Consider the following 14,645-nt stretch of genomic DNA (forward strand, 5'->3'; position numbering starts at 1 on the left):
TATTTCCTTTCATCCTAAGAATTCTACATATATCATTTTATTTAATCCCCACACTAGTTCGAAGAAGTTTGTATTATTTCTCTTGCCAAAGAATAACTAGGCTTGAAGGACCTACATTTGTCAATTTCTGATCTTTGGTGAGAAGATGCTAAAGTATATGGGTGAGAAAGAACAACAGGTTTCCTAAACATACTAAGCGAGATAAGGTAGAAAGCTATGGGGCATGCTGTCCAATTACAACTGCCTGACAAAGAGCAAATGCAAGAAATTAAACTGCTTGCAAATAAACCATGCAAACCTAGAGCCACAGGAAACAAAAACACCAAATCACTGACTCGTTTCAGCTCTTTTCCCAGTAGAGACGAATGGAGGCTGGGACCAGGGGCCATCATCACTGTTTCAGCTCCTGGTGTGTTACAGAATGATGCCAAGAATTTGAAAGTGATCTTTGAATGGAAAAGAATATTCAGCAGGTTCCCTAGGATTATGCAAAGTATCCCCTTTCAAAATGCAATTTGAGTGTGTATAAGGAAGAAACCTCAAATTCAGTAACCTTAACAAACCCAATCCCCATCTTTCAAAGAATGGAAACAGCAAATTTTCCTTCAAAAACAAAACAGAACCTTTCATTTAGAGAAGGATTTTCTGACTGAACTGCACTTCACTTGAAATGAGCCAAATTTCACTTCCAGTGAATTAAGTTTCTCTGTCAACAGGAAAAGCAAGGGTCCATAATTACTGTACTTTTGCTCCATGAACACAGCAACAAATTTTAAATAGATAACAGAAATTTTAAAAGCAGACCCTTTAACAACAGTGAAGAACACTGAGCAGCTCTCAATTATGACGACATTGCTCTCTCCCAGTCCATAATCTTCAACACCTCTCCGGTCAACATTTTAGGAAACTCTGTTAAAACTCTTGACGTGAGAATGTTTTCATCACCTTTTCAGACATTACTCTATGGCCAATGAGTAAACAGAATTTTCTTCATTGTCAATACTTGAGGGACGAACTGACTTCACTTTTCATGTCATTTTAGGCATTTGTGTGTTACAGAAAATGAGTTACACATTTTGCAAAATAACATATAAATATATAAATAATACAAAAAATAATGTATTACTTAACAAAAAAGTTAGCAGAGTACCATTTAGTATACAATAAATATTGAAAGAAAGTTAAAATTAAAGCCCTTTAATGGAATACACTGATTTCTGAATAATAGTGACGAGAACATACTAGTGACGGGAGGCAACTCCTCAAGGATCTCCCTGTGAGTGTCTCGTGAGCAAAGGACGCTTTCTGCGCTTTCATTCATATCACACAGCCTCGGGAGACAGAGATACTGTTTCTTTCTGTGTGATGACAGAGGTGTGAAGTCAGAACAAAAGTGAGACAGGCTTACTGCACACAGCAAAAATGCAGGGGTCCCACGGCTGGGGTTCCTCAGCTGTAACACAGCATCTCCCCGGGTCCCCTGTGTTGCCCCCATGGGAGCAGGGCAGCAAGCAGCACCAACAAGAAGCTGATGCTCAGGGTGCTTTTTGACTTCAGACAGCAGCCATGAAACTGTCAGGCTGACTTGGTAGCTTGCAAGCAGGGTGAAATCTCAGACCCCATCAGTTTTGACAATTCAGTTCAGTTCAGTTGACAATTAGTATATATTAAATAGTATTGATATACTTAAAGGTAGCAGCGGCCAAAAATCTCCTGATGACACCTATGTGGCGAAAAGCTTTAATCTGACTCAATGTTTCACCGAGTGGTTGTGCCTGAGTGATCATAAAGAGACAACTAATATCCACTCTAACTTTTCTATAGGTTCCTGAATCTTCTTTAATGACTACTAACTGGCTATACCCCAATACAAAGTGTCTTTGGTGTTAAAAAAAAAAAAATGAAAACTTAAAGAAAGAAACCAACACTGGAACATTATTGTTAATTAACTCCAGACTTTGGATTTCATTCCTTTTTCCACTAATGTTCTTTAATGTTCCAGGATCCAATCCAGGATCAGCTAGTTCAGTTCAGTCACTCAGTTGTGTCCTATTCTTTGCGACCCCGTGAACTGCAGCACACCAGGCCTCCCTGTCCATTACCAACTCCTGGAGCTTACTAAAACTCATGTCCATTGAGTCGGTGATGCCATCCAACCATCTCATTCTCTGTCGTCCCCTTCTCCTACCGCTTTAAATCTTTCCCAGCGTTGAGGTCTTTTTCAATGAGTCAGTTCTTCGCATCAGATGGCCAAAGAACTGGAGTTCCAGTTTCAGCATCAGTCCTTCCAATGAATAGTCAGGGCTGATTTCCTTTAGGATTGACTGGTTGGATCTCCTTGCAGTCCAAGGGACTCTCAAGAGTCTTCTCCAACACCACAGTTCAAAAGCATCAATTCTTTGGTGCTCAGCTTTCTTTATAGTCCAACTCTCAAATCCAACATGACTACTGGAAAAAACCATAGCCTTGTCTAGATGGTCCTTTGTTGGCAAAGTAATGTCTCTGCTTTTTAATATGCTGTCTAGGTTTGTCATAGCTTTTCTTCCAAGGAGGAAGCGTCTTAATTTTAGGGCTGCAGTCACCATCTGCAGTGATTTTGGAGCCCCCAAAATAAAGTGTCTCACTGTTTCAATTGTTTCCCCATCTATTTCCATGAAGTGATGGGACCAGATGCCATGATCTTCATTTTATGATTAAGTTTTAAGCCAACTTTTCACTCTCTTTCATTAAGAGGCTGTTCAGTTCTTCACGTTCTGCCATAAGGGTGGTGTCATCTGCATATCTGAGGTTATTGATACTTCTCCTGGCAATCTTGATTCCAGCTTGTGCTTCATCCAGCCCGGCATTTTGCATGATGTACTCTGCATTAAGTTAAATAAGCAGGGTGACAATATACAGCCTTGATATACTCCTTTCCCTATTTGGAACCAGTCTGTTGTTCCATGTCCAGTTCTAACTGCTGCTTCTTGACCTGCATACGGATTTCTCAGGAGGCAGGTCAGGTGGTCTGGTATTCCCATCTCTTGAAGAATTTTCCATAGTTTGTTGTGATCCACACAGTCAAAGGCTTTGGCATGGTCAGTAAAGCAGAAGTAGATGTTTTTCTGGAACTCTCTTGCTTCTTTGATGATCCAACGGATGCTGGCAATCCAGCATACCACATTACATTTTGTGTGTGTATATGTGCAATTTTGCATTTTAAGACCTTTATTGAAATATATGACAAAGGTTTGTATAGTCAAAGCTATGGTTTTTCCAGTAGTTATTTACAGATGTGAGAGTTGGGCCATAAAGAAGGCTGAGCATGAAAGACTTGATGCTTTCCAGTTGTGGTGCTGAAGAAGACGCGAAAGTCCCTTGGACTGCAAGGAGATCAAACCAGTCAATGCTAAAAGAAATAAACCCTGAATATTCAGAAAGACAGGTGCTGAAGCTCTAGTACTTTGGCCACCTGATGCAAAGAGTCGACTCACTGGAAAAGACCCTGATGCTGGGAAAGATTGAAGGCAGGAGAAGGGGGTGACAGAGGATGAGACTGTTGGATAGCATCACTGATTCAATGGACAAGAGTTTTAGCAAACTCTGGAAGATACTGAAGGACAGGGAAGTCTGATGTGCTGTTGTCCATGGGGTTGCAGAGAGTCAGACACGACTTAGCGACTGAACAACAAGTTGAAACCTAATTCATATTCTCTAAAACTCACCTATTTAACTATTAAATAGTCTATTCAGTGGTCTAGCATCTTAACACAGCTGTGAAACCATGGCCACTATCTAATTTTAGAACATTTTCATGGCACAAGAAAGAAATCTTGCATCCATTAGTAGTCACACCCTACCCCAAACCCCTCCCCTCCTGGTTCCAGGCAACCATTAATGTAAGTTCTGTCTCTATGTATTTGCCTGCTCTGGACGTTCTGTATAAATGGACGCATACATTCTGACGTCTCTGGTTGCTGGCTTCTTGCACTTAACTTTCATGGTTCATCTGTGTTTCAGCATTTTATGAGTACTGTACCCTGCTGCCTAATAATCCATAACACTGTATGGACATGCCCACACTCTGTTTATTTATTCTTCAGCTGATAGACATGTGGGCTGCTTTTGCTTTTCTGGCTGTTATGAATAATCCTGTCATGAATATCCATATACGAGCACTGGACATGTTTCACTTCTTTTGAGTATACACCCAAGGGTGGGACAGCTATGTCAAGCAATGATACCTTTATGTTTAATAAAGTCTGAGGGCTTGCCAGACTTTTCCAGAGTGGCTGTGCCATTTGACGTTCCTACCACCAATGTCCGAGTGTTCTACTTTCTCCACACCCTTGCCAACACCTGCTACTGCTCTTAGCTGTTTAGATGTAGCCAACTTGGCAGGTGTGAATGGTATCGCACGTGAGTGTATGAGATACACTTTCAGCTTTTCCTTTTTTTAAATATCTATTTTATCAAAGTACAGTGGACTTGCAGTGTTTCAGGTGCACAGTTATACACATGCATGTGTATTATTTTTGAAATTATTTCCCATTATAGGTTATTACAAGACACTGACTGTAGTTCCCTGTGCCATACAGTAAACCTCTGTTGCTGGTTGCATTTTTTTAAAATTAGAAATCTAGCATTCTATTCGTACTAAGTAGACTCAAAATGTCATAAATTTTTTTAGTAGGCAAAAAGTCATAAGTTTTCTAAAAATATATATATTATACATATTATGTATGTATATGTATACAAAAGCTTTTCTACTAAGCTTGATAGAGGCTTGAGAAAAAAAATTAAAAAAAAAAAAGAGATGGAGAAACTGGAAATGAAATCAGAGCACTGAACAGGAAATAGAAAAAGTGAAACAAACTATATAAAAGTAAATCAAAGATGATCATGTGGTTCAGCTGGTTTTAAACATGACTGCTCATTGGAAACATACTTCCAACTTTTCTTTTAAAATGGAAATTATTTTTTAATCTATTGATTACTTTCTAGGAAAAGGTAGACTCTGCAAAGACATAATGCTGAACACCCTCAGATTTGTTTCTTTCTTTCATTAAATAAAAATGTACTAAATATCCTCAATGTATCAAAACATTTGTGTCAAGCCTTAAAAGCAGTAGTAGTAAAGGAACTGAGTCCTCTAAGAACTCAGTGGGTGTGAGAGAGATGTGGAAAAATTAAGTAAATAACTCTTCCACAGCATTCTGCACACATAAGCCACTGAAATGAGTGTGGACAAAGTGTCCTATGATCAGTAGAAATGGGAATCAGACTGAATGAGACACTCTAACGCCAAACTATATCTGAAATTCTTTATACACTTCTGCCCAGGTCACAAATGTAACACACAGAAACACTGGGCCAGATAACAACTCCTCTCTTTCACTTTACACAGGTATTATTGCACAATACATGTGGGGGAGGGGCCAGAGACGGCCAGACACTGTTTAAGCAGAAGAATTGGAGTTTCACGGAAGTTAAAAGCCGAGGGCTGAAGAGAGAAGGTAGGACCACAGTGCCAATTGCTGCTGAGAAGCTGGAACTGATACATTTTTAAAAAGAAGTCACTGAATTGGGCAACCGTGAGGTTTATGGCGACTTTGGAAAGAAGAGTCTGAAACACGACAGGTGATACCAGAACTAAAACTGTAAAACATCCCATTATATTTCTAAATTGATGGAACTTGCAAGTTTGCAGACTACTGTCGCCTGGATGGGACCCTTTGCCTGTCCCATTGGGAGGCACATCGCCATTTTTGAGACGAGGCCACACGCTGGGTGAGGCTAGATTTGGGGATGGTAGATTTGTGTGCGAACTATACTGTACTGGTAACTGCATCTGCTCAAAAGACCGTAAGCTCCTTGAGAAGTGAATCCTACCTTTAAAAATTCTGCAGATCTCCCCACGGGTAGATAGCAGATGCTTAATGAATAATCTTTGAGTTTATTATCCTCAATGATTTTTATATATATAGAACTAAAGGGAGAACCTTTGAGATGATCACCCCGCCTCCCTTTATCAGATCCATTAGAAAGGGGGGCGGGCACAGCGGGTGAAGGGACTTGAAGGAGGTAACAGAGCATTTAGGGGTGGAGTGAGGACTCATTTGTCCTCACTCCCAGTCCAGTGCTCTTTCCCCACACTTACAAGTATCTCTTCTTGTTCTTAACTTTGTCTCAGAATTCAACGACTGTTTAAACAATTTTTAATAGCAATATGAAACTGAAAAAATCTGGCAAAGGCGCATTTAACATCTCTGGAGATTATTGGCTGGAAAAGAGAGTCACTGCTTAAATTAGACAAAAACATTCAGAAAGTAAAGTATCATAATGAGAAAACTCAAATATGAAACTGGGGGTGCCAATTTTCGGAACATCAAAATGCTGTAACTGAAAGAAATGTTTTGTTTGTTTGTCTTGGCTTTGTCTGCTTTCAGGAGCCTGCGTTTTCAGTCACTAACAGTTAATTACCAACGACGTGCTGAGCAGGCTCACCGCCTCCAAGCACTCAAGGAAACCTCAGGAAATCCGACAGCTATGCAGCTCCAGCTAGTTCCTTCTGTGGAATCAGGACTCATTCACAAACACTTCAAACTAAAACCTACACTGAAAATCAGTATGATTTCAGGTAAATCAGAGACTTCCTCACCAGGAAAGAGTGAGTAAATCTAGCCCAAGAAGCCTTCTTCCTATTGCTACCTTGTTGATTAAACCACACAGCTTGCCAGTCAGCTTTTGGGGAGTACCATGCCCACTTTAGGCAAGAAACAGTGTCAAGGACAGCAAGAGAAAGACGAATCGTGATCCTGGTGACAATTTACACAATGGGTCCCACAGTTTAAAAGTACGAGGAATCTTCGTTCATTTAAAATGTTAAGGATGGACTTCCCTGGTGGCTCAGTGACTAAGAATCCGCCTGCCAATGGCAGGAGACACGGGTTTGATCCCTAATCTGGGAAGATCCCACGTGCCGTAGAGCAACTAAGCCCATTTGCCAGAACTACTGAGACTGTGCTCAAGAGCCTGGGAGCTGCCACCACTGAGCCCACGTGCTGCAAGGACCAAAGTCCACGCGCCCTAGAGCCTGTGCTCTGCAACCAGAGAAGCCACCACAGTGAGAAACCCGCACTAGAGAGCAGACCCCCGTGCACCAACAAAGACCCAGCACAGCCAAAAATAAACTATAAAGCATCAAGGGTTGTACCTGCCTCCACATCCCAGGACAATGCATATAACCATATGGGCTCATGGATTATCAGGCCTCCACAGCCATGGACTCCAGACTGGATAGTCCTTCCTGCCATGGAAAAGAGAGGCTGAGCAAGGCCGCCAGGACATTTCAGAGCTGGAGTTCGTGGCCTTTGGTGGCACAGACTCCTTCAAGGATCTGAGGGAAGCCAGGGACCGCTCTTTCCCAGAAACACGCATGTTACACACGTGTGTGTGTCCAGTCAGTGGTTCTGGAGGCGGCTTCACAACTCTTAGAGACTTCTTCTTACAAGTTTTTGAGGAGTACGAAAAGCCCAAGGGTGGCCAGAAGTATGACTGAGGAAAGAATGGGAGACATGGCAGCCGTGAGTCTCCACCAAGGTGAGCCCCTCACCCCAGTTACATAAGCAAGGGAGTGAAAAAATCGGTATTATCCTAGGAAAACTGTAGGAAGTTTTCCTTTCTACAGGCAAGCAAGGAAGGAAAGCATGGAACAACCAGGACATAGCCCAGTAAGAGGAGTCTAGGCAGCTCTGGTCTGGAGGGTGCGTCCCTGGGCTGGGGACGTGTGGCCCCAGCGGGACACGGAGGAAGCAGCAGGCCAGTGAGCCGGTACAAAGGGCAGAATCCACAGAAATGAGAGAGAGATAAAGACTCCACGCTTAGAAACAGACAGGAGATCCAGAGCAGACGGTGGTGGTGCCTTCTCTGACTAGGTTGAGTCTGAAGTGTCAAGATGCCTTTCAGATGCTTAAAAGTCATCAATATTGAAAGACTGGCGCTAGTTTCATCTGCTCGAGTAAAAGGTGGTGAGAAAAGTGTGAAATGGAGAGGGAGCTGCATGGACGTGCCAAGAGGGAAGACACGCTGCTGGTGGTGCGCGTGCGGGTGACGCACAGTGGCAGGTGAAGAAACCGGGAGGCTGGCTGCGTGCAGAGAGAAACAGCGCAGCAGCAAGCGCGCAGTCACGGAACAAAATAAATCAAAACCACAGGGAGACATCACTGCATCACACCCACCAGGATGGCTGTATTTAAACCACACACACACACACTGTATTTAAACCACACACACACACACTCCAAAACAAACAAACAAAAAACCTCCAGAAAATAACCCGTGTTGGTGAGAATGCAGAGAACTGAAACCTGTGTGCACGTAAATTCTTGGGAATGTAAAAACGTGGAAAAAAGTACAGGGGTTCCTCCAAAACTTAAACAGAATCACCATACGACCCAGACCCAGCAGTTCCACTTCTGGGCACACACCCCAAAGAACGGAAAGCAGGTACTCATATCAACATTCACAGCACCTCTATTCACAATAGATAAAAGGGGAAAACAACCCAACTGGCTATCAACAGATGAATGGATTAACAAAAGGTAGTATATACATGCAACGGAGTAGTAGTCAGCCTTAAAATAAGGCGAGAATTCTGATACCTGCTTCCACATGGATAAACCCCAAAGACATCATAATCAGTGAAACAGACCAGTCATGAAAGGACAAATACTGTGCAATGCCACTTACATAAGATACCTAGGGTAGTCAAATTCTAGAGCCAAAAACACAGAACGGTGATTGCCAGGGACTGGGGGCAGGGGAAACGAAGTTACTGTTTATTTATTGGTTTGCAAAGACGAAAAAGTTCTGGACAGTGGTGATACAACAGCTGCACGACAATGTGAACGTCCTTAATGCCACTGAACTGTACACTCAAGTGTGGTCAATGTTATGTATTTCCTTACAACAACAGAGTGGGGGTGCGGCAGTTCCAAGAAGCGAGCATGTTTAGAGAAAAGCGGTCAGGCGGCCCACAGCTGGAGGCAGCGCTGGTAATCTGGGCCAGATGCTACCAATCGTGGTCAGTGCCATCAACCAGAGGACAGAGTCCTCAGACACGAGTGTGGAAACAATGTCAAAAGGGGCATCAGCGTTTTCGACCACATCCTGTACACAGTGGCAGCAGCCCCAAGCAGATCACGCTCACGTGTGACAAGGACTGCGCTGAGTATACACAAGCAAGCCGTGTAAGAGGCAGAAACTGTATTACAAAACCTCTCTCCCTCCTCCCGCCTGGTTTCAGAAACACCGGTGTGACCGATACATTTGCCCTCGTCTCGGGTCTGTTTTTCAACAGCTCCACTGCTTCTCACTCATACAATGAGATAACTTAAAGGCCACACACCCCGCGTGGCTTACTGGGATGTTTTCAGAGCGCTTGCTACAGACCAGAGGAAATGCCAGGCCTTGATCACACTTATGGTAACACATCTCTTCTCACAGTAGTCTCTTTTCCAAAAGGTGACCTCTAAGACCCAGGTTTCTACATTACTGGGTGACAGACTGTTCTCTGTACCACTGACACTCTTTTTAGCCATCTTGAGACTAGGCTTAGCAGGAAATTCTGATTGCCAGCAGAATTAGGAGATGGACTAGAAACAACAGTGTTGAGACTGCTAATAATTTGAGATTAAGAAGAAAACAAAGGTAATAATAATAATAAGGCCCTTTATCCAGGTGTTGCTCTATGGAATCTTTGAACTAATACCAAAATACAAGATTGGCAACTGATTAAATGGGTAGGAGGAGTAGATCAAAATGATTCTGAAATTTTGTTTAGCAAGCAGTTGGAAATGAGGAAAACAGAGACTGTGCCATTAAATATCCACATCTTTTGGAGGAATAAGCCACCCAAAACCACTTTCTGGCTCTGACTCCATTTGCGATTCTTTAGCTAAAAAACAAACTCTGTCCACATTGTATCTCCACGACAATCAGACTGTGGATATTACAGGTACCGAGCATCCAAAGTTCTGGTGAGTTACAGTGCATATGGAACATGGGATGGGAGAAGTTAACGCAAAAAAAAAAATGTTGACCATCCTGGTCGTTTTTCATGCCTGTCATGAAGCCTCGGTTCCCTTGGAATGATCTAAACCACACCTAAACTGTGTTCCCATCAGTCAGAAAATAGAGCCGTGCATATTTTCAGTGGAGAGGGAACTGCCTTGTTTTTGGCAGTGTTTCTGCTACTGTTTATATTTGAACATCCTAATAACACAGCTCATGGTTACACCCAGCCTTCCCAGCCACTGCCTGTATTTACTTCCTTTGCAAATGTCTCAGGAGATGTAGCTGGAGTTACAAGGCTGAACAAAAGGAAGCAGAAACCCCACCATCCGGACAGGGGAGCCAACACTTGAGTCAAAAGTCTTTTCAGGGAATCAGACTGTAACTGAGCAGACAGGCAGAGCTGCCTTCAGTCGTCTTTTGCCTCCTAATGTCCTTTGTTTGAAGTGCATTGGAAGTGTCTTTGAGCAAGTAGACTTGTTAAAGGACGTGTATTTCCTGGAAGATGACGCTGGGCTTACAGACAAACTACTCCTGCGCTGATGAGGCCAGGTGGCCTGCCTGAACATCACGGATGGGAGGGGGTCGTCGTCCTCCGTACAAATTGTCACTCAGTGTCCACAAAACATGGCTGCAAACCTTTTCACCATTCATCTGCTACTCTGACTTACTAGTTACAAAGTATGCTGTCAGTAAATCATCAGTAACAGGAAGAATCATGTTGTTACTAGTAGGCAATATTTTTGCAAGTACCCAAAGTAATAAAACTAATGAAACGGAAATGGTCCCTGGGTTAAAGTCAGTAGCTGATCTAGGATTCTGACTTCTTTGTCTTTGGCATGCTACTTTTGCAGCAAGTTCCTGACACTTGGTGTGATGTCCTCCTGTGTTAAGAACAGTCTCTTAATGTGATCATGAGTTAGCTACTGAACTGTGTTGAGACAAAGGCTCCTCTCACCAACTTGTGTAGGCTTTTGAGGGACTTCCCCAGTGGTCCAGTGGTTGAGAGTCCACCTTCCAATGGAAGGGACTCGGGTTTGATCCCTCGTCAGGGAACTAAGATTCCCACAGGCTGAGGGGCAACTATGGCACCACAACCACTGAGCCGACCTGCTGCAAATGACAGAGCCCACGCGCCACAGCTAGAGAATCCCGCACAAGCAAATGAAGAGCTCTCTTCCTGCAATGAAGGCCCTGTGTGACCCCCAAACAAAAACACACAGAACTAGGCTTTTGAAAGGTGCTGAGGAAAATGGCCCTGTTGATACCAAAGGGTGTCTGCCAATGATTCAGATTCTCCCGTATCCCATTCTGCACATGATTCATAGTTACTAACTATTTACCTACCATAAGCAGCCAGAAGTCACACAGGCACGGGGGGATACTGTGAGGAGTGACAGGTATGTATGTGTGTACTGGGACAGCAGAGCCAAGAACACTATTAACCTACTTTGCTGCTAAGTCGCTTCAGTCGTGTCTGACTCTGTGCGACCTCATAGACAGCAGCCCACCAGGCTCCCCCGTCCCTGGAATTCTCCAGGCAAGAATACTGGAGTGGGTTGCCATTTCTTCCTCCAACGCATGAAAGCGAAGTCGCTCAGTCGTGTCCGACTCTTAGCGGCCCCATGGACTGCAGCCTACCAGGGTCCTCCGTCCATGGGATTTTCCAGGCAAGAGTACTGAAGTGGGGTGCCATTGCCTTCTCCGATTAACCTACTTTACTATTAGAAAAAAAAAATTCAAGGAGGAGGTAAGATTTCAGCATCTATTGGGTTTGATGATGGGAAGCAATGGCTGATGTGAGGATAAAGACCAGTGTACCCAGCCTTGGGAAAAATCCCAAGGGAAGGCTTTGATGCAGAAGAGCTTCCATGAAAGTCACTGAACAGAACTGACGAAGGGAACGAGTCAGAATGCAGAGTAAGTCTCAGAAAGAAGGGGCACATAACAGACGATAGGATTTTCAAGTTAATTCACAGTGAATTATTCGGATGCCAGTGGGAAGGAATGGAGCTGTAAACGTTATACCAGAAGGACAGGGTTATGGTCCAGACTTTGTGATGACTGTCCCAACTCATCTCTCTGTTCTTTACCCCAACCATCCCAGTGCATTAAGCACAGTTCACATACCATGACATGTTATGAACCCATACTTACAAATCTTAACAGATGAACTCATTCAACTAACAAAACTTATTGAGCATTTAACACAAATTAGGGACACTGTTTTGAGTGCTTAGACATAATGAATAGATTAAAACAATTACAAACTCCTCGGTATATTTAAAAAAAAAAAAACAAAAAAAAACAATCTTCCACTGAAAAGGGGAGTGAGAACATAGCACATGGTCACTTGGGAACTTAAGTAGCTCACACATCCAATATAATACACCTTTAAAAACACTGATTTAAAAAAACAAATTCAAAATGGAAAGAAGTAAGGAGGCCACTGCTGAATGAATTAAAAAAAAAAAAAGTTGTGGGGGAAAGGCTGCTAACAATGGTGGATTCATATCTGAATTCAAAGTGCTGTAGAAAGAATCCCCACACTGGGAAAGAAGTGAATGACATCAACTTTTCATACTGAAAAAGTAGTAGCAGTTAAAACTTTAAAAGATACATATAGATACAGATACACACATTCATGAAATAAAAGTGTTGGCCAACTCAAAGAAGAAGTCTAGGGGACTAAGAAAGAACATGAGCTTTGAAAAGAATCACGTCTGGGGTTGCATCCTATTACGTAGGATGAGCTGTGAGAAAATTACCGACTATCCGAAAATGTTTTTCCCCATAAGATGAAACAAATACTAGGGATGTAAAGGTTAAGTGCCTGCCCACTGGAGACCACAAAGCCATTCCATCACGCCGGGCCTACCATAATGGCAGCCTGAGTGACTCCCACGTGCCAGAACGATTGCCAGAACGATCTTTTGAAAACATAAGTTGAGAAGTAACATTCCCAAGCAAAGCAAACCCCTCCCGATGGCGGTCAAGGCCTGGCTCTTCCAGGCCCAGCCTGCTCAGCTTTCTCCCATCACCTCGGCCTCCCCCATCCTTCCCCACCCCAGGGCCTCTGCCAATCCTTTCTAGAATGCCTTCCCTAGGTGCAGCGCTGGCATCTTCTAATTCTCTGGACACCAGTTTTTTAAATGCCAGAACCTCAGAATGATCTCCTACCTGAAATGTCTTCCCATCGTGTGTACTTCTTATAGTGCACACTGTTTATATCTATCAAGTCACTTACAGTAATGTGTACTTTTTGTTTCTGTTTGTTTCTGTTGCCTGTCTTTAAGCAATATGGAAACTTTGAAGACCCATGTGCCCCTTGGACCGAGCACCATGCCCGACACTGAACAAATCATTAATACTGTTTTTGTGTAGATCTCTCAGTGACGTGACCTTCTCTGTCTTCAAAGCACAGAATCAGCACCAAAGCTGCCCATATCATCTCAACCTGGAAATAGCGTATTTTCAGGACTTTTTGTGCTTCCTTATTTGTAATAAATGCCTGCTTTCTGAGAAGTGAAGTTTCTTCTACTGAAATTCTTTGGTTATGTAAAGGTTGTATGGTGCAAAAAAAAAAAAGAAAGAAAGAAAAAAGAATACAAATACAGGCACATCCAAAAAAAAAAAAAGAGAGAGAGAGAAAAAAATTACGTCCTTTATGAGCTGTGGCCTTGTGCGGAGAAAAAACCCAAAACATCACATCACTCAAGTCTTTCACGTTCCTCAGCTGGGCTCAGGAGACGCCTCAAACTCTTCCTAGGAAAAGGAGTCTGGGGTGGGAGTTCAGGGACCACTGCTGCGTGACCAATCCTCTCAGAGGAAGTAACGTATATAAAAGCATTCTGTTAAAACTGTAGAACAGCATCTGTGAAGGCAGTAAGCCTGTGCTGAGTCAGCTCCACTACTAAGGGCTCTCACGCCTGGGAGAGTGGGGAGGATTACGTATTTCAGCACGGTTTTAAATGCACCACATTCCTGGGACACTAAGACTGAGATTTTCTATCCTCCCTCCCCTCTTTCCCTTTTTTCCCCAGACAGGGAACATCATAAAGCATGCAAAGCGCTCAGGCATGTCCGACTCTGTGTGACCCATAGACTGTAGCCCGCCAGGCTCCTCTGTCCATGGGATTCTCCAGGCAAGAACACCGGAGTGGGTTACCATTTCCTTCTCCAGGGGATCTTCCCGACCCAGGGATTGAACACTCGTCTTTTACATCTCCTACACTGGCAGGCAGGTTCTTTACCACTAGCGCCACCTGGGAAGCCCAATGTCATAAAGAGTCAAGCTTGTAAAGGTCCTAACAACTAGACTCTTCTAAACAAAGGAAGACAGAAACAACAAAAACAAAAACATCACTGTCACTTCATAGCAGAGCTCACATTTTAGAGAAACTAACATGAATAAGATCTTGGATCAAGTTCAAAATGCCAAGTTGCCCACTGCTCTGAGCCTCGGCCTGGCAAGTCAGAGCACCAGATGATGGAGATTATGGCGGACAGACGGCAGTTCCCCCTCATCGGTGTCCCAAAGGGTGGTCTCAGTTCACTGGCATCTGTGTCTAGCTTTCTGAGCCATGCTTGGC

At 43.3% G+C, this 14,645-nt stretch overlaps 1 protein-coding gene across 13 annotated transcripts in view; it reads right to left on the reverse strand.

Moving 5' to 3' along the window:
* The window catches only part of AKAP13 (A-kinase anchoring protein 13), a 322,494-nt gene that overhangs the window by 96,185 nt on the left and 211,664 nt on the right, over nt 1–14,645 (reverse strand). The window lies entirely within an intron of this gene.

Source organism: Bubalus bubalis, chromosome 20 (genome assembly GCF_019923935.1).
Source record: "Bubalus bubalis isolate 160015118507 breed Murrah chromosome 20, NDDB_SH_1, whole genome shotgun sequence".
Taxonomy (NCBI): Eukaryota; Metazoa; Chordata; class Mammalia; order Artiodactyla; family Bovidae; genus Bubalus; species Bubalus bubalis.